Raw genomic sequence first — 27524 nt, forward strand, 5'->3', positions numbered from 1 at the left:
GTGTCCAGAATATCATAATTTGAGCGTGGTCCTTTGTGCCCTGAGTGAGAACTTTGGATTTGATCCAAAATATTTTTTTGGAATAAAATCCAAAACATTGCACTCATTCCTTGGCTATATAAAAGTTGGTATACAAAGCAACTTTCTTGGTTATGTTACTCCATGCTGTTTGTACTATTATTAGAATGGTCTTAAAACAGCACCAACAAAAAAGAAACAAGATAGGATTGTCTATATATAGCGCGAACCCTTACAACACTTGAAACAGAATCCGGCAGGCTCCAAAATCTGTAATGGTAAACTCTACGTGACACATGACCTAATCCAAATGCAAGACCTAACAAGCAGTGAGATGCTAAGAGATCCTTGCAATAAGTAATATAATGAATGAAACAAGACCTGGTAGCTGAATCTGATGCACAGTTACTCCAAAATAAGCCACATTATTCAGATGGCAGTGTACTTACTAATAAGTAAGATTAACTTAACTTTAACATTAACAATATAACTTTATTGTCACTTTGAATGTAGACTAATCGGCATACATTAAAGTGAAATTTCTTTGCATACAGCTCTCAAAAACACTTCCAATATACATTACATAATATAGCAGAATAAATAAATAAAGGTAAAGGTTCCCCTGCACATGCGTGCTAGTCATTCCCGACTCTAGGGGGCGGTGCTCATCTCCGTTTCTAAGCCGAAGAGCCAGTGCTGTCTGAAGACGTCTCCATGGTCATGTGGCTGGCATGACTCAACGCCGAAGGCGCACGGAACGCTGTTACCTTCCCACCAAAGGTGGTCCCTATTTTTCTACTTGCATTTTTTATGTGCTTTCGAACTGCTAGGTTGGCAGAAGCTGGGACAAGTAACAGCAGCTCACCCCATTACGTGGTGTTAGTGATTCAAATCGCTGAACTGCCGACCTTCTGATTGACAAGCTCAGCATCTTAGCCACTGAGCCACTGCATCCCAATAATAAATAAATAAAGACAGATAAATAAGAGTCTAGTCCAGATGTATACCTGTATATGGCGAGAAAAACAAATCTTGTGAATTTACCAGATGGATGGCATAGGGAACAAAGCTGTTACAGAAACTGGTAGTCCTGCTAGAAATATTTTGAAACCTCCTCCCAGAGGAGAGGAACAGAAACAGGCCGTAAAGTGAGTGTGTGGGGTCTCTAACAATGCTTTGAGCTCTAAGGACATAACACTTATAAGCAGTATCCTGAATAACCAGAAGCAAGCTTCCTATGATCTTCTCGGCTGTCCTTACCACTCTCTGTATGGACTTTCTATCTGAGGCACTGCTGCCACCAAACCAGACAGTGATGCAGTTTGTTAAAACATTCTCAATTGCGTCTCTGTAAAAAGTGGCCAGGACAGAAGGAAAAAGATTGCATAAATCTGAACATAAATTCAGCGATCCTCACTTCTGAGTTAACATGCAGAAGTTTGCATGACACCTTGAACAAATATTTCAAAGTTCTATTTGAAATCACACTGCTGCTTCAGTGAAGAACAGCAAGAATCAGAAATATCCTTCATGTCTTAGACATTTTATTCTATTTTTTAAATTTTGTATTGTATGTGTTTTTATTGTTTGGCTGTGCACCGCCCTGAGTCCTTCGGGAGTAGGGCGGTATAGAAATCTAATAAATAATAATAATAATAATAATAATTTAATTTAATCTAATTTATCGCATTTCTATGCCGCCCAACTCCCAAGGGACTCTAGTTGGGACATAGTTTAACTTCTTTAATAAATCGGGATTAACAATCCCTGTTGGATTAATTGCTAGATATTTTTTATCACAATTCTTTTTTTGTTGTTTTAATACTACTCTTATCTTCTCTGAAAACTAAAATGTAAAGATGGACTCTGAAATGATTTATCCATAGAATTTAAGATGATTTATCCCTAAATTCATCCAGACTCTATTGAGGAAAAGTCCTTAGAAATGTTGCCTAGATTGGGTTAAAGATAACTTAAAACTTCCAGTAGATTTATTTATTTTATTTGATTTGTATACCGCCCTTCTCCAGCAGGACTCAGGGCGGTGAACAGCCGAGATAAAACAGAGCATACAAAATTTAAAAAACAGTTTAAAAGGTAATTAAATAATTTCGGCCCACAATTTAAAACAACCCAATTAAAACCAATTTCAAATTAAAACCGAAACGGATGGGATCAAGCCAGCCCGGCTAGGTGAAATAAATGAGTTTTCAGGGCCCGACGAAAAGTCCGGAGGTCTGGTATCATGCGTATCTCTAGGGGGAGGTCGTTCCAGAGGGTGGGTGCCGCCACAGAGAAGGTTCTCCCCCTGGGGGTCGCCAGCCGACATTGTCTGGCAGATGGCACCCTGAGGAGGCCTTCTCTGTGCAAGCGTACTGGCCGGTGGGAGGCTATTTGCGGCAGAAGGCGGCCTCGTAGATACCCCGGCCCTAAAACATGATATTTTTCCAACACCTTCTATGTTTACATATAAGATTCATCCTATGTTTAAACATCGGTTTTAAAGTCCCAGTCTTGTTTTCATGGAACTATAAAAAAAACTCTTGCAAATCTATTGCTGTGTGCATCACAATGAAAGTTATCTGCAACAAAACATAGTGGTTTTAAAGTACTTCATTCCTGCTGTGTTTTTTCCCCAAGAAGAGGAAGGACAACATGTAGGAAACCACCAAGAATCAAGTCATCTTGAACATTAAGAAATCCCAATGAAATCTGTTGATGAAGTTCCATCAACCGGCTGGAGTCCCTGGTTTGACAAATCAGGATGAAAGTCAAAATGCATTATATGGTTTCAAAACGAAAGTCTCTTTTATTTATAATGTTTACTTTATGTTAGGAAACATGCATCTCTGCTAGCAATTATTTAAGAAGCATTTCAATATGGGTTCTTATGTAAGCATTAGGATTTGATTCAGATTAGAGCTGCGTTACATTGCTATTGAGTTTTCTGCCAACGTTTTTCCAGGCCAAAGGAAATTGTATGATGGGAATGGCTTAAGAGGAAGCTAAAAGTATATTTCTTCATGGGGTCTTTGATCCAAAAACTATTTCCCACAAGATGAGAAAACCATATGGATATGTGCATTCAAAATGTTTGATCACTCACTAATAATATTTCTTTCTTTTTTTAAAAAAAAAGTTTTTTATTTTATTTTAATACAAACAATCCATCTTCCATTAAACAGTGTGTCGTCTGGGTACAAATGTCTTGTGCAGTAACAATTAAAATTTGCAGCCATATTCATTATTTATCTATTCTTAACTTAATATTGATATACATTGCATATCTAATACTGTAACAATTCTCTTCTTAACTTATTTCTATATTTCATTAATCTACTTTTATTTCTGACTTTCATATTTATTCTCTAGCCATCGGTAAAATAGTTCCCATACATTATAATATCCAGGTTGTTCCTTCTCTTTAATTGCAAGTGTTAAACTATTCATTTCTGCACATTCTAATATTTTCCTAATCACATTCTCATCTGTAGGAATCTCTTCACTTTTCCAGTTTTGTGCAAATACGATCCTAGCTGCAGTTATTACATGAATAACCAAATATACCTTCTCTTTACTATAAATTTACTAATAATATTTCTTGATCCAGGAGGCAAACACTATCGCTACATTCCCCATCGTCCCCATTATTTGGCTTGAATATTTTTCATTCAGAATTTGTTGAGCAATATTGCCTAGACTGGTCTAAAGAGAACTTCAGTTGTGGGGTCCTTGGTGCTCTGTGAGTTGGGTGGTTTTCCTGCAGACATTTCATTACCAAACTAGGTAATATCATCAGTGCTAGCAGGAATACCACCCAGCTCACAGAGCACCAAGGACCCCACAGTTTAACCCTGAGCTACAAGTATTCTCTTCTGTTGGTAACTTAAATTGCCTTTAGGTTATTAAGAAAGGTTTTTCATTATTTTTGCTTTCTTTACCAGAGTACCTTTCTAAAATAAAACTCCTTACAGTTATTCCTTGATTTAGGACCACAACTGAGCCCACTTCAGTTGCAAAGTGAGACAGTTGTTAAGTGAGTTTTGCCCCATTTTTTAATCTTTCTTGCCACAGTTGTTAAGTGAATAACTGCAGTTGTCAATTTAGGAACATGGTTGTTAAGTGAATCTGGCTTCCCCGTTGACTTTGGGTCAAGCAGTTCATCTCAATTGCTCTGGATAAATAATGTATCAACAGGAGAAAGTGAAAATCGAGAGGGATATCCCACTCTGCTATTCGAATTTCAAACATTAAGGGGGATTGCAACACGTCTTTTTTTAGTTCTTATACATATCAGCCAAGAAAACCAACCAAATAATATTTTATATGAACCAGGCTTCATTCACTATCCAAGGGGACCGTGTTGAAAAATTCCCTGGCATTTTCAGCTTTAAATAGTAGTAACTGTGAGAGAGATCTTGGAGTCCTAGTGGACAACCATTTAGATATGAGCCAGCAGTGTGCAGCAGCTGCCAAAAAAGGCAACACAGTTCTGGGCTGCATAAACAGAAGGATAGAATCAAGATCACGTGAAGTGTTAATACCACTTTATAATGCCTTGGTAAGGCCACACTTGGAATATTGCATTCAGTTTTGGTCGCCACATTGTAAAAAAGATGTTGAAACTCTAGAAAGAGTGCAGAGAAGAGCAACAAAGATGATTAGGGGACTGGAGGCTAAAACATATGAAGAACGGTTGCAGGAACTGGGTATATCTAGTTTAATGAAGAGAAGGACTAGAGGAAATATGATAGCAGTGTTCCAATATCTCAGGGGCTGCCACAAAGAAGAAGAAGTCAAACTATTCTTCAAAGCACCTGAGGGTAGAACAAGAAGCAATGGGTGGAAACTAATCAAGGAACGAAGCAATTTAGAACTAAGGAGAAATTTCCTGACAGTGAGAACAATTAATAAGTGGAACAACTTGTCTGCAGAAGTTGCAAATGCTCCAACACTGGAAGTTTTTAAGAAGATGTTGGATAACCATTTGTCTGAAGTGGTGTAGGATTTCCTGCCTGGGCAGGGGATTGGACTAGAAGACCTCCAAGGTCCCTTCCAACTCTGTTATTCTATTCTATTCTAAATATCAAAATAATTATTCTTTCACCCAGATTACACTCAAATCTTTTTTTTTCTCCAATTGACCTAAAGTTTAAATTTGAACTGATGCTCTTGAAGTAACAATATGGAAGTGTTCCGTTGCAATAGCTTGGAACTGCAAGATGGAAGGGTGTTCCAAGTAAATAGAAGAACAAGTGTTGTCAAACTTAAAAGTAGGATACTGGAACCCAGCTGTCTTTGCCTGTATGTGATCATACATAATCCTTGCAACATCACAAATAGTTCTAAAATGCATCTGTTGCACGGCATGCCAGAGACACTTGAGTTTGGATGATACGTCCTGCCACCCTGAGGGACATTCTTTTGAAGTTTTCCCCGCTTCGAAAGGCTATTTGATCCAAGTCCAGTTTAAAGATAAAGAAACTTAAGCTAATGGATTGTTTTAAGCATACTAAGTAGGTCAGTTTTTCCCCACTCTGGTAATATATACTTTGATGGTACTTTCATTTTATTGTGTTAGGAATACTTATTTCTAATTATTTTAATGTTTTTGTGCTACAAGCCGCCCCGAGTTGCTTCGAAATGAGATGGACGGCAAATCAATTTAATCATGAATAAATAAATATACTGAATTATTGTATTGGATTGTTGTAATTCTTTCCAGCCATTTAACAGAGCTGGAAGGGACCTTGCAGGTCATCTAGTCCAACCCCCTGCCCAAGCAGGAGACCCTACCTCTGCCTCTACCTGGGATCAAACTTACAACCTCCTGATTGTGAGGCAAGAGCTCCACCTCTATTAATCAGGTCAAACCAAGTCTGCTTCATCTTTTGTCCTCTTTTGGTCAGACCTCTTTAATGCTATGCAATACTTGTCATATTCTTGTATCTGATCTAGATATTAGATTAGTACAGGTAGTCCTCAACTTATGACCACAATTGAGCCCAACATTTCTGTCGCTAAGCAAGACAGACGTTAAATGAATTTTGTCCCATTTTACGACCGTTCTTGCCACAGTTGTTAAGTGAATCACTCCTGTGGTTCAGTTCGTAACACGATTGTTAAGTGATTCTGGGTTCCCCATTAACTTTGCTTGTCAAAAGGTCACAAAAGGGGATCGCATAATCCCAGGACCAGGGGTGAAATTCAGCAGGTTCTGACAGGTTCTGGAGAACCGGTAGCGGAAATTTTGAGCAGTTCGGAAAACCGGTAGCAGAAATTTTGAGCAGTTCGGAGAACCGGCAAATACCACCTCTGGCTGGCCCCAGAGCGGAGTGGGAATGGGGATTTTGCAGTATCCTTCCCCTGGAGTGGGGTGGGAATGGAGATTTTGCAGTATCCTTCCCCTGCCCCATCCACTAAGCCACGCCCACCAAGCCACACCACGCCCACCAAGCCACGCCTACAGAACCGGTAGTAAAAAAATTTGGATTTCACCACTGCCTAGGACACTGCGATCGTCATAAATATGAGCCAGTTGCCAAGCATCCAAATTTTGATCACATGACCGTGAAGATGTTCCAACTGTCCAAAATATGAAAAACAGTATAAGTCACTTTTTTTTCCCAGTGCCATTGCTACTTTGAACAGTCACTAAATGAACTGTACAGGTTCGTTAGTACAGGTAGTCCTCAATTTACGACCACAATCGAGCCCAAAATTTCTGTCACTAAGGAAGACAGTTGTCAAATGAATTTTGTCCCATTTTACGACTGTTCTTGCCACAGTTGTTAAGTGAATCGCTGCTGGTGATCAAGGACTACCTGCAGCTCCAATCCAATTGGTGCAGACGTCCTGAAAAACAAAACTCCTTCAACACAATGAAACTTAATCTCACGGTGGGGAATCGGGACCTTAATAAAAGTAATATATTTCATGCACCTAAGATAAAGATGGAACTTTTTCACATGAGAAACAACCCAGAATATTGCCTTAAAAAACTGTAGAGATACTAATCGTGGTCTTCTTTTTATTTTCTCCCCTGTTACATTATTCATATTTTCCTTGCATTTATCAGTGTCTATATATATGCTGATAATATTCACCGCACCATCTGCTGGCCACATCTGATTTCAGAGTTACGCCCTCTGACTTCATATACACCAAAGGATCATCTCTTTGAAAAGCTTGGGAAAAAAAGCTGCTACTTAATTACAGCCATACAATGTTCAACATCAGCTGTTCACAATCCATGTGAAACTGGCAGCCAGAAGGGAGAAAATTCCCTCCCTCTCTCTCTCTCTCTCTCTCTCTCTTTAATTCAAAGACCGGTTTGCAAAGGAAAAGGAAGGATCTCCTTACGGATTGCAGACTCAGGAATTATAGAGGGAAGGAAGAAAATCTTAAGAGTAGAGTTTAGAACAGGGGTGTCAAACTCGATTCATTGAAGGCCATATCAGGGTTGTGTCTGATCTTGGGGGGAGGGGACATGGTCAAGGTGGGCGTGGCCAGCTCGACATCACTCATGTCAGGGTGTGTGGCCCGAGCACTCTGGCAGCAAAAACGGGCTCCTGAGCTCCGTTTTCAGCTTCAATGGCCTCCTGCAACCCTCTGCCAGCAAAAACGGAGCTCGGGAGGGTACTACCAGTTCGTTCGAACTGGTAGTAAAAAATGCTACTGGTTCGCTGAACCGGTAGTAAAAAATGTAAAAAAAAAGTTCCGACGATCAGCTGAACGATGTACGATCGTTGGAACTTTTTTTTTTTTTTTACTTTTTTAGCATTTTTTTACTACCGGTTCTCTAGAACCGGTAGTTAAAAATGCTTTAAAAAGGTTTTTTTTTTAAAGTTCTGGCGATCACGTGTTGCTCAGCTGACTTTTTTTTTACATTTACACATTTTTTTTACTACTGGTTCAGGTGAATAGGTAGTAAAAAATACTTTTAAAAAGTAAAAAAAAGCTCCGACGATCACAGCTGTGCTGCGCAATCGCCAGAGCTCTTTAAAAAAATTTTTAAAATGATTTTTTACTACCTATTCATCAGACCCGGTAGTAAAAAATGCTTTTAAAAAGTTTTTTAAAAGGTTCCCACGCGTGCCACAGCTGATCACCCCCCCGCCACGCTGTTCTACTTACCTTCCCAAGCCTCTTTTTGGCACGCAGTGCACGTGTGTGTGCGCAGCTCACGTTTGGTGCACACTGTGCATGCGTGCATGCAGCACACATTTGGCGCATGGCGCGCATGTGCGGCCAGCAAACCGGTAGTAAACCAGTTCAGATTTCACCGCTGGCTCCCTGTTTATCCCTGTTTATGGGTACATTTAGCTTGTTTCTCCACCTTTAGGTACAGATAAAGGGGAATATTCTCAGTTCAAGGATAAAATGGGAGCTCCTTGATGAGCTTAGTTGTTTTCTTGTAAGCGGGAAAGCTTTAACTGTCCTAATCCAATCCAATCCAAAAAACGCTAGGGAATTCCTAGAAGCATGGCACTCTGACAAATTGGCCATCAACAGACACATAGATATAAACAACATCTACATACTGTCCAAAAAGAGACAACCAACAAGCAAAAAAAGGAATAAAAAAAAACCAAAACACTTCCCCACCAGCAACCAACACCCAGATGAACATAGATTGACAACAAGATTAACATCAGACCAATAATCAAGAACTTAACAATACCCCAATCAAGGAACTGTCAAACAAGGTAATAATAAATAGCCCAACCAAAGAGTCTCCAAGACCATTCCCACCAACACTGACAGGGCAATATTGACAAATTATAAACTGAGAGGAAACAACACTCCCTGCTAGCACTGATGATGTTACCGATTTTGGGTAATGAAATGTCTGCAAGAAAACAACCAAGCTCAGAGAGCACCAAAGATCCCTCATCTTTAGATGCCAGACGACAAGATGTCAATTGACTTTGCTGTTCTCAGGCTTGAAGTAAAGGGCTAAAAATGAGGAAGTCTTTGGCTTACCTAATAAACTTCCACATGCAGATGATGTAACATCACCTGGTAATGAAACATCTGTAGGAAAATAGCCAAGCTCAGAGAACACCAGGGACCCAACAGTTCAACCCCGAGCTGCATATACTAATAACGTTTTGTTTTCATATCTGGAAGCTAGACAGTTTCAAAACACCACTTGCTTGACTTGAAAAAACTGATAATGACTGCATTTTGAAACCAGTCCAAACAGTAAGTCCAGTGAAATGACATGTGACAAAAAAAAGTAGCAGGTTCAAATCTAGTTCCCCTCAATTTAATATAAATTAGCCTTATCCACTTTACAGTCTATAAAACAAAAACAGAAGCAGTATAGTCTGGAAATCTCTGAAAAAGATTGTAAGGCTGGGAAAGGTGGAAGGGAGGAGGAGAAGGAAGAGGAAGAGGAAGAGGAAGAGGAAGAGGAAGAAGAAAGTTGGATGCACTTAAGTTACATTAGCTATGGAGCAGGTTAGGGACATCTTCATGAAGAGGAATCTGTCTATATGGTTGCTAAGAGTCAACACTGGCTTGACGACATGTAATCAGTCAATCAAATCATATGTAGTAATCTGAATCCAATTTGCATGTATGAATATGACATCTAAGACACAATGCCATATATTTCATTTGAATGTCACCCATGATGATACAATACTTGGTCAGTGGAGTATATTTGCACATTCCGAATGCTTCATCAAGTCCTGAGGAATCAGGAACTAGGAATAGGGTTTCCTTAGACAATGAAAATCCATTTGGGACCCACTAAATCAAGCCCTGGCCTCCTGTGCCCACAATGGGACTGATTAGGATAAATTTGGAACTGACAGATGGCACATCCCCCATGTAGTCCATGGGCAGGAAAACTTGGATGGACTTCATTAAGAAGGCTGGCAGCAATTTAAAGGAAGCCGAGAATTTGCCCTGTTGCATTTTCCTGTGCTATGATGGGAGAGACCCAAATTTAAGTCATCACTCAGGTGTTGAAGCGCACTGGGTGACTTTAGGCCAGACACCCTTGGCCTGTTTCACCAACAATTTGTAGCAGAGAGTTGTGAGTGGGTCTTCTTGAGCAGTGTGTGGCAGCGACCAAACCAGCTAATGCAATCCTTGGTTGTATAAACCAAGGCATAGAATCAAAAACACGTAAAGTATTAGTACCACTTTATAAAGCCTTAGTAAGGCCACAGCTAGAATACTGCATCCAGTTTTGGTCACAACATTACAAAAAAGGTGTTGAGACTTTGGAAACAGTGCAAAGAAGAGCAGCTAGGATGATTAAAGGCCTGGAGACTAAACATATGAAGACCAGTTGCAGGAACTGCGTACAGCTAGTCTAGAGAAAAGAAGAACTAGGAGTGACATGACAGCAGTGTGATAATATTAGAGGGGCTGCCACAAAGAAGAGGGAGTCAACTTATTTTCCAAAGCACCAGAAGGCAAGGCAAGAAACAATGGATGGGAACTAATCAAGGAGAAAAGCAACATGTAATTAAGGAGAAACTTCCTAACAGTGAGAACAATTAATCAGTGGAATGGCTTGCCTTCAGAAGTTGTGGGTGCTCCATCAATGGAGGTTTTTAAGAAGAGACTGGACAGCCACTTGTCTCAAATTGTATAGGGTCTCCTGCTTGAGCAAGAGGTTGGACTAGAAGACCTCCAAGATCCCTTCCAGCTCTGTTCTGATGGATTGAACCTTGTAATATAAATCTGTTTCTAAATAATGAATTTGTAAAATCAATCCATCCAGTATGACTCACACTAAATGCATGCTATCCTTACTGTGCCAAGAGCTGTGGTGGCCCAGTGGTTAGAACGCAGTATTGCAGGTGATTTCTGCTGACTCCTAGCTGCCTGCAATTTGGCAGTTCGAATCTCATGAGGCTCAAGGTTGACTCTGCCTTCCATCCTTCTGAGGCCGGTAAAATGAGGACCCAGATTGTTGGGGGCAATAGGCTGATTCTGTAAACCGCTTAGAGAGGGCTGTAATCCACTGTGAAGTGCTAAGTGCTCTTGCTACTTGTGAACTAAGACAGTATTTCTACCTCTTGTCTTGTTTTATTTACCTAAAGGTGGAGCCCTTCTTCATACCAGTAGGTAGATTGAAATCTGATCCATCTCCCAGTGGGGAGAGAGTGCCATGGACCAATGCTAGATGAGAAACATTCCACCCTCCCCTGAGTGCAAATAAATAAACTGACATTTTAAATAACAACAACACCCATTTTCCCACCCTTCCTCGCTGAGCCTTCCTTCCCCCTTAGATGCAAAGATGTTAGTTTAGTTAGCCTTGCAAAGCTCACGACACATTGATGGTGCGAAGTAAAACAGCAACGATAACAAAGAAAGGTTGAAGGTGAATGGAAAGGTTATTTGTTTTGAGTCAAATGGTCATGTGAAAAAAAAGGCTCAGGGCATCCCTGATTAAGTCCACCATTTCAAATGACTCCAATCAACCTGACAGATGTAATTCTGGCTGCCTTGAACTCAGGGGAAAACTTTGTCACTGACTTAAAACAAAGCACAATCTTCTTCTTCTTTTTACTTCAGTGCTTTTAAATAAAGCTATGGAACCGCTGGGATGTGATAGCCCAGGTTTTTTTTCATGAAGAATACCAAAGGTTAAATGTAAAGGTAAAGGTTCCCCTCGCACATATGTGCTAATCGTTCCCAACTCTAGGGGGCGGTGCTCATCTCCGTTTCAAAACTGAAGAGGCAGCGCCGTCTGAAGAAGTCTCCCTGGTCATGTGGCCGGCATGACTAAACGCCAAAGGCGCACGGAACGCTGTTACCTTCCCACCAAAGGTGGTCCCTATTTTTCTACTTTGCATTTTTTACGTGCTTTCGAACTGCTAGGTTGGCAGAAGCTGGGACAAGTAACGGGAGCTCACCCCGTTATGCGGCACTAGGGATTCAAACCGCTGAACTGCCAACCTTTCAATCTAATTATGTGAAAATTCAACTTGCAGTGGCCAGCTCTTACACATCACGTAGCAACCTGGTGACTTCCAGAGATGGGGGTTTAACAACCCTGACGTATCCATCATATTGGCTTGGCTATTTCAGGACATTATGAAACAATTTCAATTCTCAGCCATTTTTTTTTTCATATCAGGGTATTGTTTTATAGGCTCAGTTGGTGGCTACTTCTGGATACACTTGGAGGAGAAAGTAGGATCAGGTTAGACGAGAAAATTGAAAAATATATTAGAAGAAAACAGTCACAAATCTCTTCCAAGCCATTGCTAAGAAAATTGCATGGTTGCTACAGACAAGATTCACTGAACAACAGTCCCCAGGTGACCCAACCGTCATGGGTTTTAATATTGTACAGGTAGTCCTTGATTCACAACCACAACTGAGCCCAAAATTTTGGTTGCTAAGTGAGACAGTTAAGTGCGCTTTGCCCCATTTTACGACTTTTCTTGCCACCGTTGTTAAGTGAATCCCTACAGTTGTTAAGTTAGTAACCCGGTTGTTAAGTGAATCTGGCTCCCCCCCATTGACTTTGCAAAAGAGGGTCATATGACCCTGGGATACTGCATCCGTCATAAATATGAGTCAGTTGCCAAGCGTCTGAATCTTGATCCGCATGACTGTGGAGAATGCTACAATGCGCATATGAACAATGGTGTAAGTCACTTTTTTCAGTGTCCTTGTGTCAAAGTCACTAATTTTCATGACGCTGAAAAAGCCACTAGTGACTTTTGATGGTTACTAAGGAACTATTTGAAGTCAAGGATTATCCCCGAGTGCCGAAATATAGGGAAGGCACCAGATTTGAGGAAAGGAGCAGGAATGAAACCAAATTTAGTTTCCCAACTAAACAATATTCACTAAGCAATTTCCAAATCACTTCTGCTCTTAAGATTAACGTGTCAGGCTGTTCAAGATACAATCTGGAAGGCAGCTAAATTGCAACGGAAGGCAAGCAGATGGATGAATGGCCAAATGCCATTCAAGATTGCAGCCCTGGGGGGGGGGGCAAAGCTGACTTTTCATCCCTCAGGTCGTAATGGGACCGTTAGCGATTGCAAATGGACACCCAGAAGGTGATAGGATCTGCCAGCCCTGAGAACATAGCATTTGCCACTGCCACAGCTCCTGCCTGGCACTGTTCCGGCCCCAAACTGAATATGCCTTCAAAAGAGAAATGGGTATGGCTGGAGCAGTTCCCACCTCAGGACAAAAGCAGCGAAAATCATCCGATTTTTTTATTCATGAATCTGATTGAAAAATAGTCTAATGACTATTTTAAGGGTCTTTCAGATGTGCTGGATTGCAGCTCCTCTACGTCCAAACGCACACTGCACACTAGATCTCTCCTTGGTAAGTTTCAGGGGTGGGCTGCTGGGGGTTCGCAGGGGTTTGGGAGAACCTGTAGCTAAGATTCTGTGCAGTTCGGAGAACCCCCAAATCCCACTCCTGGCTGGCCCCGTCCCGCCCACCCTGCCCCACCCTTCCCATCAGTCCCCACGTGGCCCGTTTTGGATGCAGGTAAGTGTAGGGCCCATGTGGAGGCTTGAGGAGGGCGAAAAAAGGGCCTACCGGAAGTTCGGGAAGAAGGGCCTCCGGAGCCTGGGGAGACTATTTTCGCCCTCCCGGAGGCTCAAGGAAAGCCTCCGGAGCCCAGGGAGGGCAAAAATGCCCCCCGTCGTGGTGCAGGAGGCCAAGTAGGCCACACCCACCATGGCCACGCCCACCCAGCAACTGGGCAGAGAACCCCTTGCTAAAATTTTTGAAGTCCACTCCTGGTAAGTTTCCATCCATATTTATTAATTCTGTATTCCATATTTATTGATTAATAAAGAATAAAACAAAGTATTTTAACACTGAAGTTACTGAAGGATAGTTTTGAATAATGGACCTAAGAAGTGAAGCTGAAGAGTATCTGTGTTTGCGTTTCATAGATGTTATGAAAGAGGAACAAGTTTTATCAGACAAATAGGGCGTTACTTTTCTGTTTTCTGCTTTTTATTTACTGCACTTTCTATTTTTATTTAGTTTGTATTTATTGGTATCTTTTTCAATATAACTTTTAATAAAATTACTAGACGGAGAAAAGAGTCCATCCTTAATGAAATTTCACAATTCTGCCCAACTGCCTGGACCTCCCTCTTCCATATATGGATCATGTCAGCATTGCAAGATCCAATCTGAGTCGATCACCGGGACCAGAGTTTTCATCTTCCAAACTTTCGGACTCGTGCTGGAGCCCATCCTCAGGGAGCTTCTCTCTACCTGAATGTGTGCTTTGGGTTATTCTATGTGTTTTATTTATGTGGTGCCTTCCTATTGGTTGATTAGTATATTAATGGCCTGGGATTGGATGCTTTTTCCTTGGGCTACCAAATCCTCAGCGCCTAAATACCTGATAAGCTGGTTGTAAATCAGCACTCCTGTTGACTGACAAGGGCCCTATTTCCCAGGCTTCAATAATTTCCCTGGCTGTCTTTGTACCTGCTCGGCCAACAATCTTAGTAGCTGCAAAATTGAATGGATGCACTTGTTCATTGCAGTGTGAGGCTACCAATGTCATGTCAGCATTTTGCACGATATACTAAATGACAAGTTAGGTAACCATATTTTAAGTTAATGACTTGTGTTTTATAGATTATGGCATGTTGTGTCATCCGCAACCAGAACATGTGATTAATCTGTGGCTAGGTTAATGCTGTGCAAATGGGTTGTGTGTTCCCTGAATTTGCAGGTCTTGCTCAAAGGAACCATCAGCTCAGTGGTGAAATTCAATTTTTTTTTTACTACCGGTTCTGTGGGTATGGCTTGGTGGGCGTGGCAGGGGAAGGATACTGCAAAATCTCCATTTCTACCCCATTCCTAGGAGGAGGATATTGCAAAATCCCCATTCCCATCCCACTCTGGGACCAGCCAGAGGTGGTATTTGCTGATTCTCTGAACTACTCAAAATTTCTGCTACCAGTTCTCCAGAACCTGTCCGAACCTGTTGGATTTCACCCCTGCATCAACCTACTCTGAAGGTTGTAATGAATTCCAGATATGTGCATCTAAGCACATAGCCACACGATCCCCCTTTTCCCCATTACAAATATTAGATGATTGCTATTAAGTGGAAGCTGGATTTCTGGGAAGCAGGCTAAGATTATGATTGCTATAAACTTTTTTTTTATTTTTTATTTTTGGCAATAGCAGAAGTAAATCTAATTCTGAAGCACAAGCGATTTGCAGCATTCATTCACTCTGAACATAAAATAGCTGTCAGCATTCCTCGCCTTTTAGTTTAACAGCCAATGGAGAAGACTCTGAAATGCTATGTTACATCTGTAGGGCTTTCCTGCTACTTCATCTCCGACTCATTTATCACTTCCAGATTTTACATGCTATGATCTTCACTGCAGGGCTCAGTCAGGAAAAGCATCAGTTCTCTGTTTGAAGTGCAAATTAAAGAAGAGTTAAGCTCAGCTTTCAGGAATGGCAAACTATCAGTAACAATAATAAGGACAGGAATGAACAGAATCTCAACTCATCGGTAACACACACACAAATTGTGTTACTTGGAACAGAGTGTGTATTACAGTATCGTTCAGCTATCCTAGATCCTGGGGAAGAATGACCTATTCAGAAGTGCTAATCCTATGACAACCATTTGATAGATTGTGGGTCATTAGGAACCATCCTCATCCTTGCACTAATATCAAGCAAACAAAGGGTTAATCACAATCAAAATAGAGCTGGAAGGGACCTTGGAGGTCTTCAGATCCAACTCCCTGCTTAAGCAGGAGACTCAATACCAGTGATGGATAAACTTTTCCGGACTGAGTGCTCAAAGCGCCCCCAAAATGCAAAGCGTATGTGGGCCCCATGCATGCATCCCCCCTCCCCCCACGCATACATGCATGCCACACCCCCTGGAACACACACTGCCCCCCACACATGGGCAGCAGAGACCCAAAGACCAGCTGGCTGGCAGGAGACACATGCACATGCGCAGCTGAATGGAGGTGACAGCTCGTGTGCCATCAGAGAGGACGCTGCGTGTCACCTCTGGCACGCGTGCCATAGGTTCGCCATCATGACCCTATACTATTTGAGACAAGTGGATGTCCAGTCTCTTTTTAAAAAACCTCCAGTGATAAGCACTCACAATTGTTCTCACTGTTAGGAAGTTTCTCCTTAATTCCAGGTTGCTTCCCTGCTGGATTAGTTTCCATCGTTTCTAGTCTAGTTTTATGAAAAGAAGGACTAGGGGTGACACGATAGCAGTGTTCCAATATCTCAGGGGCTGCCACAAAGAAGAGGGAGTCAAGCTATTCTCCAAAGCACCTGAGGGTAGAACAAGAAGCAATGGGTGGAAACTAATCAAGGAGAGAAGCAACTTAGAACTAAGGAGAAATTTCCTGACAGTTAGAACAATTAATCAGTGGAACAACTTGCCTCCAGAAGTTGTGAATGCTCCAACACTGGAAGTTTTTAAGAAGATGTTGGATAACCATTTGTCTGAAGTGGTGTAAGTTTTCCTGCCTAAGCAGGGGGTTGGACTAGAAGACCTCCAAGGTCCCTTCCAACTCTGTTACTATATCTAGTCTACTCTATTTCTGGTCTTGGGTTCTGGTGCTTTGGAAAATAAGTTCTCTTCTTTGTGGCAGCCCCTCAAATGTTGGAATATTGCTAATTTCCAAGGAAGGGACAGAGTAAGCCCAGGCTGATGAGAAGGAAGTTCAATGGTCTCCAGCAGAGGTGGGTTTCAGCAGGTTCTCACCAACTCTGGAGAACCGGTAGCGGAAATTTTGAGTAGTAAAAATTCTGACTGGCCCCACCCCCATCTATTCTCTGCCTCCCGAGTCCCAGCTGATCGGGAGGAAATGGGGATTTTGCAGTAACCTTCCCTTGGAGTGGGGTGGGAATGGAGATTTTACAGTATCTTTCCTCTGCCATGCCCACCAAGTCATGCCACGCCCACCAAGCCACACCCACAGAACCGGTAGTAAAAATTTTTGAAACCCACCACTGGTCTCCGGTAACAGGTTCCATCTGCCTGTATCTCTACTTCTACAGCTATTGTCCCAACTGATGGACAGGCTCCATGGGATGAGAAAAAAAACAAAACCTTACCCCTTTTCTTGTTTTCTTACAGCATGGTAGTCTAACAGGCCATTTAAGCTGTGGGAGGTGGAACTGTGTGAAACCAGTTGTTGCCTAACTTAGATGACCTCACTGATGGATGCAACACATTCTCTTATTATAAGATGCACCCAATATGAGTTCTCTTAAATAGCTCTGAATCAATTAAACATTCCTTGCCAACTTGGCATCTCCCAAATATACTGGGACTTTTGTACCCAGAATTTCTAGCCAAAAGTGATAAATAAATAAATAAATAAATAAATAAATAAATAAATAAATAAATAAATAAATAAATAAATAAATTTATTTCTATACCGCCCTTCTCCCGAAGGATTCAGGGCGGTGTACAGCCTATTAAAAACACAAAGACAAACATCCGTTAAAAATAATTAAAATGATTGCATAATTTCGGCTCAGATTTAAAACCCCAAAAATTTAAAACACCCAATTTAAAAATCATTACACTGATAGCCCGGCTTGGCGGAACAGCAGGGTCTTCAGGGCACAGAGAAATACACGGAGGTCGGAGATCTTACGCATTTCCAGGGGCAGTTCATTCCCCAGGGCTGGGGCCCCCACAGAGAAGGCCCTCCCCCTGGGTGTCACCAGCCGACATAACTTGGCTACTGGCACCCTGAGGAGACCCTCTCTGTGGGAGCGAACTGGCCGGTGGGAGGCTGTTGGTGGCAGAATTCGGTCTCGAAGGTACCCGGGTCCTATGCCATGATTGCACAATTCTGGAAGCCCCAACACCTCTTGAGGATTCTTGCTTGAGAAAAACTGGATCAGAGGATCTGCTCTCTGAACCACCTCGCTCCCTATTTATCTTCCTCGTAGACCATTTATCCAAAGGAGCTTGGAAAGCCAAATATGAATGGGGTCAATTGAGAGGAGAAAGCCATTGATATTTATGCCAAACCAGAGAGAATGAAGTATTTGTGTTTATTTGGGGTGGTTGTTCTCCTTTCTCTCAAGAAAATACATGTTTAGAGCAGTGTTGGCAACTTTTTCGATGTGTGGACTTCAACTCTCCAGAATTCCCCAGCCAGCATGGGAAAGAGCCTTGATGGTACAGTGGTCTAAGCACCCTGTTATTAACACAGCTGCCTGCAATTACTGCTGGTTCGAATCTCTCCAAGGCTCAAGGTTGACTCAGCCTTCCATCCTTTCTAAGGTAGGTGAAATGAGGACCCAGTTTGTGGGGGCAATAAGCTGACTTTGTATAAAAATATACAAAAGTATGAAGGCTATTGCTTAACTCATTGTAAGCTGCCCTGAGTCTCCGGAGAAGGGCGGCATATAAATCAAATTTAAAAAAAAAAAAAAGTTTAAAGGAAGGCAAACAACCTGTTGTGGCCCACCAGCGGCCAGTAGAACTGGTGGGAGCAACATGGGCCACTCCTGGAGTCTGGGGAAGGCTCTGATGAGGGCTCTGCGTCAGAGGCAGAGGTGGGGCCAGGGCCATCTGACAGTTGTCAGCTGACTTCAGAGTCAGATATCAGTGGGGCAGAAGAACAGCTGGAGCCTGTTAGATTTTGGGGGTTCAGGTGCACGCACGCATTCACGCACGCACGCAGTTTGGGCACTCGGTCCAGAAAAGGTTAGCCATCACTGCCCTATAACCATTTCATTAAATGGTTAGAGAGTATGGACTACAGGTGGTCCTTGATTTACGGCTACAACTGAACCCAAAATTTCTGTTGCTACGCGAGACATTTGTTAAGTGAGTTTTGCCCCATTTTACAACCTTTCTTGCCAAAGTTATTTAGCGAATCACTGCAGATTTTGTATCAAGCTCGTTCAGTGAATCCGGCTTCCGCAATTGACTTTTGCTTGTTTCATTTTCTTCACTGGAAAAAAAAGGTTACTATTTTCCCTTAACAGGATCACCAAAACACAACTAAAGGGAACCCACAATTCTGCTTTCCCCCACTAAAATATTCTCAGTTCAAGTACATCCATCGACATACTTGGGTGAATCATAAACTGCTAGAAAATCCATTCTTTCTATTGAGATTCTGAACAATCAGTGCAAGTTACTGCTTTAGTTTTCTACACTCTTCTTCCTGAATATTTTAAATTCCAACAGAAACCATCATTTGATTTCAGGATCTAAACAGAGCAAGGCTCATTAAGCTCCAAAGAATGCCTTTTTTTCTAATAAAGCGGCCCTGATAAATCTTTTTTTAAAAAAATCTCCTTGCCTCTGAAACAATCCATGGATGGCATACATACATCCTTCCTTACAACCGTTACTTCAACGGGAAAGTCTCTTTTTTTCTCTCTCGCTATGAAAACCGCTCCGGCTACAAAAGTTCCTATTATTTTCCTGCAACCTTCTACTCCGCCGCCCGAAAGAAAGGACGTTTTTTCAGCGCTCACTTTAAAAAGCTCTTTTCAAACTTCAGCCTTCTGCTTCTGTCGGGGGAACCCCTTCCACATGACCGGAGCCAATCAGGAGAGGGTGCGGCGTTAGGTCATAAAGGGAGGCGGGAAGTTCCATTCAATGAGCTCATCGTCGGCTTTCCCAGGGTTATTATTTATTTATTTATTCTCTCGCTCTCCTGCCACGTGGGGTTGAAGAGGATTCTTTTCCTTTCTTTCTTTCTTTCTTTCTTTCTTTCTTTCTTTCTTTCTTTCTTTCTTTCTTTCTTTCTTTTTCTTTCTTCCTTTTCTTTCCTTCCTTTTCTCCCTTTTTTCTTTCTTTCTTTTCTTTCCTTTTCTTCCTTTTCTTTCCTTCCTTTCTTTTCTTCCTTTTCTTTCTTTCCTTCCTTCCTTTTCTCACCTTTCTTTCTTTCTTTCTTTCTTTCCTTTTCTTTCCTTCCTTCTTTCCTTCCTTTTCTCTTCTTTCTTTCTTTCTTTCTTTCTTTCTTTCTTTCTTTCTTTCTTTTTTTCTTTCTTTCTTTCTTTCTTTCTTTCTTTCTTAACTTTTCAATACTTTTTCCTTTCCTTTCCCTGGTTTCCCCTCCCAGAAGAGAAAGCAGGGGAAACGGGAAAGCGTGAAGACCCTGCCTACCGAGACCCAGTCAACCCCGGTTGTCTCAAAAGTGTTTTTTTTTTTCTTTTCAAGAGGCAACTGGACTTTCTGGTTTTTCTTTGATGACGTTTCGCTTCTTCTCATCCGAAGAAGCTTCTTCAGCTCTTCCCTTTCTGGTTTTTCTTTTTTTTTCTTTCTTTTTCTTTTCTCTGAAGAGCTGAAGAAGCTTTTTGGATGAGAAAGAAGCGAAACGTCTTCAAAGAAAAACCAGAAAGCCCAGTTGTTTTCTTGAACTGGAAGAGGCCGCTTTCCACGAGTTCCTCCCGGGTTGCCGCCGCCGCCGCTCAGAACCAGGGTGCGCTGAGCGATCCTAACCGCTTTGCACCACCCGGGAGAAACGCGTGGAAAGCGGGGAAACCCACCGCCCTTGGCCAGCTCCCACGCGCGCTCTCAACCACCCCCACCCACCCACCCGAGCCTTCATCGCGAAGGAAGGGCGCCCCGGCCCAGCTTTCTCTCGGAGCGGTGGGTGTGGCTGGAACAATAAAGTGGCTTCCATCCAGAGGCTGCAGATAGGCATCGCGTCGCCCCAGCGGGCCAGCTCGCCTCTCTTAGGCTGCGCTCTGGTCCGTCCGTCCCCTCTGGAGAGGGTGGGGGGGAGGAGAGCGCGGCTACCCGGGCGAGCGGAGCTTCTGAGCGGCTGCCACGTCGGTCTTCGCCTTCCCGGCCTTTGCTTGCATCGCTTCTCCTCCCTCCCACCCCCAGGGACACTTCCCCCTCACCCCCACCCCCAGACACACATCGCTCCCGTTGAAGCCGCAGCCTTCTCTGCAACGCCGCCGGCGCAGCTCCAATCCTATGGCGAACGCGCAGGCGGCACTGCAAGGATGGGAATTGATCCCAACACGGGTCCGGCCTTTCCGTGCTGCGCTGGCGAGGGCTGTGATCCAGCCACGGCTCAATAAATGAGCCAGTTTCCCAGCGGACTCCAAACTTCCTCAACTTTTACTCTTAAGGGGAGAGCCGGCTTAGTACCTACACTTCCTAAGTGGATCCTATCCAGCCCCGAGCAAGCGGGCGCCGCCTGTCTCCCAACTTCTCTGCAGCCTTTCACCCCTTCCCGAGTTGCAAATCCACCTCCTTCCCCCCCCACCCCCCAAATTCCCACCAGCCACAACGCCCCCCTTTCCCAATCCCGGACAACGGGGCATGCCATACAGGTAGTCCTCGATTTACAACCGTTCTTTTAGTGACCGTTCAAAGTTACAACTTTGTTGTAACCCCGAGTCCCGCTGGAGATAGGGCGGCATATAAATCTCAATAATAATAATAATAATAATAATAATAATAATAATAATAATAATAATAATAATAATAATAATAATAATAATAATAATAATACAACGGCACTGGGGAAAAAAGGGACCGGTGGCCATTTTTCCCACACTTCATTGCAGCATCCCCTCGGTCACATGATCAACGTGATCGGAACGCTCAGCAACCGACTCATATTTACGACGGTGGCAAGGTCCCTTTGCAATAAGCGAAGTCAAGGGGGAAGCCAGCTTCGCTTAACAACCAGTGTTCCTAACTTTTAACAGCGGCAGCGCTCCACTTAACAACGGTGGCCAGAAAGGTCGTAAAAAAGGGCCCAAACTCACTTCACCAAGGTCTCACTCAGCAACGGAAATGTGGGGCTCGACTGTGGTCGTAGTTCGAGGACTACCGCCTCTACTGCAGCGCGTCGGAGCTACACGCTGCCTCTTTCTTCAGAGAGGCCCCCCCCGTTGCCCGAAAGAAAGCCGAAAGTCCAGGCTGATGGAGATCTAGAGATCCGAGCCTCCCTACATTCCAGAGCAAAAGCATGCTAAGAACTTTGCAAGGGTCGCTAACCGCCTAGCTCCACCAAAAGGGCTATATATATATGGGCTACATGTGCAAACAGCATATAGGGCTGCAGAGAGCCCACCCTTCGATTATCATGGGAGCAGAGCAAAAATTTCCTGTACAGTCCACCTTCCCATTTCTACAAGTCTGTAAAGATTCTGAGTCATATCCAGGTCCTGGTTGTCTCTCAAAGGTGCATTTTTTTTCCCAAAAGGCAACTGGACATTCTGGTTTTTTTTCTTTTCTTTTGAAGACGTTTCCCCCTCTCCCCCAAGAAGCTTCTTCAGCTCTTGACAGGATAGTGGGGAATGGAAAGATAGGAACATAGGAATATAAATTTTAAATTTTTAAAAAACTTTTTATTCTTCTGTGTATATTTGTTGTTTTTAAACAGTCGCTTGGTCGCTTGTCGTTGTGAGCCACCCTGAGTCCTTGGAGATAGGGTGGCATACAAATTTTATAAATAAAATAAATAAATAAAATAAATAAATCCTTCCATTGCCCACCACCCAATCAGAACTGAAGAAGCTTCTTGGAGGAGAAGCGAAACGTCTTCAAAAGAAAAAAAAAGTCTGCAAAAAAAAGAGCACCTTTTCGGATGCCCCTTTCTATTGCCTCCTGATTGTCCATTAAGGAGACCTGTAACAGTGTGGGAAGGGACCTTAGAGGTCATCTAGTCCATCCCCCCTGCTCACGCTGGAGACCTATACTAGGGATTCGAACCGCCGAACTGCCGCCCTTTCTGATCGACAAACTCAGCGTCTTAGCCACCGAGCCACCTAGCCAGGCAGTTCCTTTCTGAGCATCTGGGATTCGGGCGCCCCAACCCCGCCCATTTCCCATTTCCCATCCCCGCACCCATTGGAACGAGGAGGAGGAGGAGGAGGAGGAGAAAAAAAAACCGGGTGGGCGGGGTAGAAATCAAGCTTCATGATTTTGGTTTTTTTTTTTACAAGCGACTAAATAGCGACAGTGTAAGTTTCTCTGGGCTGGGAGGGAGGAAGGGAGGGAGGGAAGGAGGGAGAGGAGAAATGAACCGCCTTCCGGGATATTGCCTCCTCCTTGGAAAGAGATCAAGGTTTGGGGGTCTCTATCCCGCCACCCAAGCCTACGAAAGTGAATTTATACGTAACGCAGGAAGAAACACAGCTGCTGCTCCACTATCAGTTGCGCTTCTGCCCTGCACAAAACTCGCCTTAAAAAGATCGCATTTTGGTGCGTTAACCCAAATTTGGGGTGGAGAAAATCGGAAGAGGTTCTTCGGTATATTAGGAGCAGTTGGTGAAATTCAATTTTTTTTTAAAACTACCGGTTCTATGGGCATGGTATGGCTTGGTGGGCGGGAAGGGGCAAGGATGCTGCAAAATCCCCATTCCCTCTCCCAGCTCCTGGGGGAAGGAGATTGCAAAATCTCCATTCCCACCCCACTCTGGGGCCAGACAGAGGTGCCATTTGCCAGTTCTCCCAACTATTCAAAATTTCCGCTACCGGTTCGCCAGAACCTGTCAGAACCTGCTGGATTTCACTCCTGATTAGGAGTATATTAGGACAGGGGTCTCTAACCTTGGCAACTTTAAGCCTGGCGGACTTCAACTCCCACAATTCCCCAGCCAGCAAAGCAAAGCTGGCTGGGGAATTGTGGGAGTTGAAGTCCGCCAGGCTTAAAGTTGCCAAAGTTTGGAGACCTCTGTATTAGGAGATGGCAGGATAGAGAAGCGGTGAGCCTTTTCCCGGTCAGGTGCTGCTAAAGCAGGGCAGCGAGCGAGACCCGATCCTGGGCTCTTTTTTTTCTGAGCTTTTCCCAACACCGGACTCCCTCGATCCTTCTCAGATCCCTGCTCTTAACGAGCGATCGGGGCAGGGGCATGGTTCAGTCTCGCATCCGTGCGGGCATCCCCATTTAAACGGGGAAGCTTGCAAGCTACCCCACCCCCCATCCCCCCGGGGGGGGAAAAAAACCTCTTCCAAATCGCTTCTCTTGCAAGAGATCGGTCACCCGGGGGGAGCCACCGCAGTATAACTAAGCAGCTAGCCGCCGCGCTCAGGTTTTTGAAAACGGGACGAGGCGCCGCGCTCCTCGGGGCAGGGATCTGCTTGTCCTTAACAAATAAATGGTCCCCTTGTTTCGACGGCGCTGACATTCCAGCCCCCACCGGGAAGATCTCGCTTTGGAATCGGGGGAAGACTTGGCTCCCCTGTTGCCAGATCTTTGAACTTTTCCCTCCCCCCCCCAGCGGAAGACCTTAGCAGAACTAAAATGATGATCCTGGAATCCACTCACCTTGCCGCCTTTCTGGATCTTATAGCCCCATCCAAGATCTTCCCGGAGACCGACGGCGGGCTTTTTGCTGCCGGGACTTTCCTTCCTTCCTTCCTTCCTTCCTTCCTTCCTTCCTTCCTTCCTTCCTTCCTTCCTTCCTTCCTTCCCTCCCTCCCTCCCTCCCTCCCTCCCTCCCTCCCTCCCCCCCTCTTTCTTTCCTTCTTTCCTTCCTTCCTTCCTTCCTTCCCTCCCTTCCTTCTTTCCCTCCCTCCCTCCCTTCTTTCCCTTCCTTCCTTCCTTCCTTCCTCCCTTCCCTTCCTTCCACACACACAGACACACCGATCGAAGTAATATAACCAATGTACTTACTCTCCCGGGACAGTTCTGGCGAGGCTGGCCGCAGCTCGCCTCCCCACCATGGAAAAGGTGCCAGCGGGGGAGGGGGGTGCCTTCTCTGCCTCTCGAGGATCCCAATTCCCACAACCTCCGGAGCCCTCCTCCTAGCCCCTTCGCTGCTCAAGGGTCTTTGCACCGTGGTTAAGCGGCCGGCCGATTCCTCTTGGCGCCGAAGTCTTCCAGGCGCCCGGAGCGAAAGTTGGCGAAAAGTTGAGGCCGGCGTAGCATCTGGAGAAAACTTCGCGGCAGCTTCTGCGGCCACGGACTGAATGGAGCGTCTATTTCGAGGTTCCACCAGCCGCGGCGGCGAATATTTTCCAGGCGTCGCGCAGTGCTGCTTTCTGCTCCTTGCCCGGCTGGTCGTCCACCACCACCTCCTCTTCTTCTTCCTCCTCTTCCTCCTCCTTTCTCTCCCCTGCCCCTCTCTGCCTCCCTCTTCCCAGACGGCCGATTCTGTGTCTCCTCCAACTTAAGGGGGTCTTTTTAAAACAAGTGAGGCTTGGAGGTTGTTTTAATAGGGTGGAGAGAGAGAGGGAGGGGAGGGAGGAGGGAACTCCTGCAAAAAAAGGGGGGGGAGAGAGAGAGAGAGAGAAAGAAGAAGAGGAAGAGAGGAAGGAGGGGAGGGAGGGAGAGAGAGAGAGAGGAAAAAGGGTGGGGGGATGCGGGAACTGCCCAGCAGCAGCGTGTAAGGGCTCCAGGAGCCAGGACGAGTGGAAACGAATGAATTCAATTAGAGTTAATTACAAACATTCGTCAAGAATTGCAATACACGCATGTTATCACCACCTGATTTCCTCTTCGTGTAGAGGGAAAAAACGAGGCTGGTCCTTTACAAAGCCCTCCTCCTCCCCTGCTCTGGCTCGCTCCCTCCCTCCCTCCCCCCCCCGCCTCGTATTAACAAGCCTAGGTTGTAAAAGGATTTCTGCTCCGCCTTGGCTAGAAAATCCAGGTTTCCGATGCTTTCCGTTTGCTAAATCCGAGGGATTGCGGATGATCGGCGTTTAATTCATCGCAACGGCTTCGTGCCCGGCGCCTCGGCTGCCTTGATCCTGCCCAGCTTTGCGAGATCAGGAGAGGAGGACGGGAAGGCTTGTGGGGATGGGAGGGAAAGAAAGTTCAGGTTGCAAAGACCACCCGAGGGGTTTGGGTTTTTTTTTAAAAAGAAAAAAAGAAAGAAAGAAAGAAAGAAAGTGGGAAGAAAAAACACAAACAGGGATATTTCAGGAGGCGATTCCCGATCCTGTTTGCAGTTTTGTGTAAGAATCGTGCAATTTTTTTAAAAAAAGATCCTTTTTCCAGCATCTGTGATGCGGCTAGGTAGGGGCTCAGATCCTGATGGGGTCTTCTCCTCTGTGGAAGTTCTCATTCATGCTTCGCTGAATTATTTATTTATTTATTATTATTATTTTATTTTGATTTATATGCCGCCCTTCTCCGGAGATTCAGGGCGTCTTACAAGGCGTTAAGCCTTCATACTTTTGTATATTTTATACAAAGTCAGCTTATTGAGCCCACAAACCGGGTCCTCATTTTACCTACCTTAGAAAGGATGGAAGGCTGAGTCAACCTTGAGCCTGGTGAGATTCGAACTCGCAGTAATTGCAGGCAGCTGGAAGCTAAATACTACCTTTAACAGTAGCATTAGTCTGCTGCACCACTCAGGCTCCTGTTGAATTACAGAACAACAGAGTGAGAAGGGACCTTGGAGGTCTTCTAGACCAACCTCTGCTTAAGGAGGAGACCCTTATACCAAGGATCTCCAACCTTGGCCACTTTAAGCCTGGAGGACTTCAACTCCCAGAATTTTGGGGTTGAGGTCCACCAAGCTTAAAGTGGCCAAGGTTGGAGACCCCTGCCTTATACCAATCCAGACAATTGGCTGTCAAACTTTTCTTTTAAAAATAAAACAACTCCAGTGAAGGAGCACCCACAACTCTTGGAGGCAAGCCATTCCACAGGTTGTTATCATTTGAATGGATAACTCTTTTGTTAGACACGTGTCTTCCTATCAACTTCTAGAAGGATCAGCCTCAATGGAGCACAACTAGATTTGGGATCGTCATAAGATCATCTTACTTTTATTAGATGACAGCAAGGTGACTTGGGGACATGGTGGCTCAGTGGCTAAGATGCTGAGCTTACGATGGAAAGGTCAGCAGTTCAGCGGTTCGAATCCCTAGTGCTGCGTAATGGGTGAGCTCCCGTTACTTGTCCCAGCTTCTGCCAACCTAGCAGTTCGAAAGCACGTAAAAAATGCAAGTAGAAAAATAGGGACCACCTTTGGTGGGAAGGGAACAGCGTTCTGTGCGCCTTTGGCATTTAGTCATACCAGCCACATGACCACGGAGATGTCTTCGGACAGCGCTGGCTCTTCGGCTTTGAAACAGAGATGAGCACCGCCCCCTACAGTCAGGAACGACTAGCACATATCTGCAAGGGGAACCTTTACCTTTACCTTTTAAAGTAACTAGAGGACAGTAAGGTTGACTCAGCCTTCCATCCTTCCAAAGGTGGGCAAAATGAGGACCCAGATTGTTGGGGGGGGTGGCAAGATGCTGACTCTGTAAACCGCTTAGAGGGGGCTGAAAAGCACTGTGAAGCGGTATATAAATCTAAGTCTATTGCTATTGCTACCTGCACATTCTAAGCCTGATTAGATATTAGAAATAGACAAGAGTCATTGCTAGCAGGTTTGCCATCTAACAGATGCCGTATAAGAGGAAAAAAGAGCCAGGAGGGTAGAAGAAAGCAAGCATTGGAACATAATCAGTTTATCGACAGATGGAACCAAGCCACGGAAGCTACTCTATCCTGTAACTGTAATGTCCTTTCTGTGAAAGGAGTCTTAATCATGTCAACTGTGCATGAAGCAGAAAATTAAAGGGGGGA

At 44.2% G+C, this 27524-nt stretch overlaps 1 protein-coding gene across 1 annotated transcript in view; it reads right to left on the reverse strand.

Annotated features, from left to right (window-relative positions):
- Window positions 1–25728, reverse strand: part of HAS2 (hyaluronan synthase 2) — a 46614-nt gene extending 20886 nt beyond the window's left edge. Inside the window, exon 1 of the mRNA XM_034422240.3 lies at window positions 24609–25728. The gene's annotated coding sequence lies outside the window, so the exon portion shown is untranslated. The remainder of the gene's footprint in view (window positions 1–24608) is intronic.
- Window positions 25729–27524: the final 1796 nt, after the last annotated feature.

Source organism: Pantherophis guttatus, chromosome 3 (assembly GCF_059756535.1).
Source record: "Pantherophis guttatus breed Tessera chromosome 3, ASM5975653v1, whole genome shotgun sequence".
NCBI classification, from domain to species: Eukaryota; Metazoa; Chordata; class Lepidosauria; order Squamata; family Colubridae; genus Pantherophis; species Pantherophis guttatus.